Source organism: Belonocnema kinseyi, chromosome 7 (genome assembly GCF_010883055.1).
Source record: "Belonocnema kinseyi isolate 2016_QV_RU_SX_M_011 chromosome 7, B_treatae_v1, whole genome shotgun sequence".
NCBI lineage: Eukaryota > Metazoa > Arthropoda > Insecta > Hymenoptera > Cynipidae > Belonocnema > Belonocnema kinseyi.
In genome coordinates, this window is record NC_046663.1 from 72,895,705 (window position 1) to 72,899,590 (window position 3,886).

A 3,886-nucleotide genomic window follows, 5' to 3' on the forward strand; every position below is an offset into this window, starting at 1 on the left:
ATTTTAATCTTAATACGCTTACCTTCTATTTGAGTTGAATTGTTATAGTTCAAGTAAACTAGAACTTGAGTTGTAGAATTTGACAATTATCCATTTAAATTTGTCTTATTCTTATTATTTCATTCAAGAAATAATGAAATATGCCATATCTTTATATAAAAATATTTTTATTTTCGGTAATTATTATAAAACCTGCAATAAAATACAGTAATTGCTGAATTCTTCCACCTTTCAAGCATTATATTAATTTTTCTTATTAATTTTGAAACTACCTATTAATCATTATGTATTAACAGATAACATAGTCATATTATAGCTAAAGCTTATTTCAATAAATATTTATTAAAGAAATTCGAACGATATCATCTAAACATTTTATCATTATACATTATATCAATTGTGTGAAATATATAAATATTATTCAATAAAACGTTTATATTTATTTTTATATTATTAAATCAAACGCTGATATATTTTTTTCTAATTGTATTTCATTTTTGGAAAGGATAATGTCTTTCAAGCCCGGCGCGGCGGGAGGTATAATGACCGTGAAGGGCTAGAAACCAGTCGAACGACAAGATTTGTTAGGGCCAGTTTGACCTAGTCTTTTGACTGCCACTGGCAGCCAATGCAGGCAATGGCTGCCTTTTGGTGAGCCCTGGCCTAAAACATAATAATTCGGAATCTACGAGTTTCGATGATTTCAGATATCTAACTTTTTTTTTTAAATGCTTAAAATTGGAATTAATACAACGTTTCTCGTAAATGGAATGAGATACGCCAAAAAAGACAACATTTTTGAATTCAACTAGAAAATTGTATATTAGTATATAAATTATAATTATAAATATGTATCATGAGAAAATTCATCAATTAAAAAAAAAGTGTTAATAATTTGAAGAGAAATTTAAAAAGGGAGAGTGGATTAGCCACGGCCAACTACTGTAAATAACTCTGCCCGCCCGGTACGTGACGAATACAAAAGGAACATTATGTTAACGTCGCACCAATTTTAAAAGAACCACTAAAAGGATCTTAAAAAGGACCCGAATATCTTAGACTATCTCCGAGACTATATTGTTTCAAATCGACTCTGTTTATAGACTCAAATGGGCCAGGCTATTTCGCTAGAGAAAACTCAGAGATTTCTTTCGGTAAACCCCTATAATATTGCATACATTTACACATACGTTTTATATATATATTCAGAAGGATGTCCAAATTGTAATATTTGACAAATTATTGTCTAATTAATGTAAGAATAATAAGTATTACTTTCAATCCAGATCAAATACAGATCTAATCAACTTTTTTGTAACATTTACGGACTCGCGTAATTCTATTACAAACCTCTGTCACTTTTACATATATATTTCTGAAAGAATTGTCGACCTGAGAATTTTTCATTCACTGGTAGACGGAGATATTTGAAATGAAATTCATTATCATAAATATCACAAATTGTATATACTTTTAATCCTTCTCATTCTGTATTATTTACAAACTTGCATTCTGGTCTGAATATAATTTATTTCCTTACCAATGTTCTAATATATCCATTGCAAGTTCTTTTTGCATTCATTCTTTTAATATTCTTATAATATTTCTTCCTACATACTGATTTTCCTGTAACAGTTCGCCGTTCAGTCTTACGCGTCAAACTCAAACTGCGCGGTCAAAGTAACAAAATGGTGGAATTAAGCGGATGCGTGACTTGAACGAAACAGGGCCCTCAAGTGGCTAGACCATGTATTCATTAGATTCATCGACATATGGAAATGGACCGGTAATGCTGTGGGAAGAACGGTAATGGGCTCTAGAGAGAGAAAAAACATTTGAGATGTACACCTATCTCTTTCTTTATAAAGCTGATTGGTCGAGAATATTTTCGTTGGGTGAAGTTTGGTGCAGCACAGGACCGTGCTTTGTGTCGCGAGTGCCACAACAATGTGACGTTTATTGCACTTTTCAGAATTGATTTATTTATAAGGTATTGTAAATAAATATAAAAAATGGTGGCAGCCTGTGTAGTTTGTGGGCGTTGTCAAGACGTTTATATGGGGATATGTTTTTATACGTAAGTAAAGTTATTGAATATAGTAAAATAAAAAATGTTGCAACAAAAACAAAACCTCAAAAAAATATGAAGTTTTGTACCTATGCAATACAAATGGTTATTTTTAATGCTATAGATTTATTGTTCAATTTTTTGACAGTTTTTACATTATTTCTGAACTCACAAAATGATTATTATTGTAGCATTTTCAATCCAATTTCAAGAAGAATTGAAGGTTACCAAGTTTTTAAAATAATCTATCTGAAACAGGTTATTTTAGATGGATGTTCTTTAAAATTTAATTTATTATAACTACCATTTTCTAATGTATTGTTTATCTATTTTTTTTAAGGGCATGTGATACTTAGAAAATTGTCCGTTAGCGAAGATGCTAACGGACGTCCCCACACACTTTTTGTGTGGGTTAATTCAAAAAAGTTTTAATTTAGCAAAATGTGATTAATTTACATAGAGCTTAGGAAATAGTATCGATTTTCAGTGTTACATTCCCCCGGCTTTTTTCCTAGGATAAGAAATATTTTGCCTTCAAAATCTGAGAAATGTTAGAGAACATGCTAACGGACGTCCTCACACACTTTTTTTGTATTTTTTCATCAAACAATTTTTGATATTGCTAACAACGTGCGTGTATATTTCGAGGTTATGTGTGTTACAATTCACCCGAGCATTACTTCCAAACTGCACAATAATTTTGGCCGAACACTTTGGACTTACAAATAAACATAATAACTAATTTCCCGGAACTAACCTTGTCTGCAGGCAATAAAAAAGTTTACTTCATAAATAATTTCCAGATTATCGGAAAGGCAGAGATGAAAAACCTCAAAATAATGCATATGCATAAGATTTTTATTTAGCACAATAATTTTTATTTAGCACAATAATTTTTATTATTATTATACCTCAAAAGAGAGTCCGGGGACGACTGTTATAATATTTTATAGATCTCCGAATTAAGTTTTTCCAAATTTTCACTTTTGTGGAAAAAAAGCCGGGAAACTGTAAGTATCACATGCCCTTAATTAACCATACAGCATATTCAGGGAATACCCGGGGCCGACAATTCACTGGACGGAGTCCTGAAATAGATAAAGGCAGGTCTACTCTCATATGTTTTTTCTCTCTCTAGAACCCATTTCAGTTCTCCCCAAAGCGTTACCGGTCCATTTCTATATGTCGATGATTAGATTAGACCATGAGATCCAAGATACAGTTTTTTTATTTTTCTTTGTATCAATTTTTCGCACACGTAGTGGCATCTACTCGCCTTTGACGGAATCTGGAAGAAATTCCATGAAAATTTGGAAACTCCGCTGGTAACTTTTTGCATATTTCTGTCCGACCTTTCAAGTTTGCCTGAAGAATGGCAACTGTACTTGCATAAGTGCAAGTCGAGAATTACTGTTATGAAATGATTCAATGAATAAACTTTCCAAAAATAGAATTAAAATGTGTTTAAAATGCTTAATGTGCCTCGGTAATTATTATATAATTATTATCTAATTAATTTTGAATTCAAAAAATCAAGCCAAGGAGGAATTAGTTCAATAAATTAGTTTAATCAATCTTTTTTTTTGTTTGACAAAAAAATAGATGTATATTTTAGAAAAATAAAAAAAATTAGAGTACCTATTATTTTCTTTAGATAATAACAAAATAACAATAATAATAAGCTACTTATTACAAGCGCGACAACATTTTTTAATTCCTTTAAAATATCACTCTAATTTCCTTATTAAACAAAGATGCGACTAATCAGTGGCGTAACTCCATCTGTCGGGCCTCCCCTTTATGGCCAGTGGCAAAATT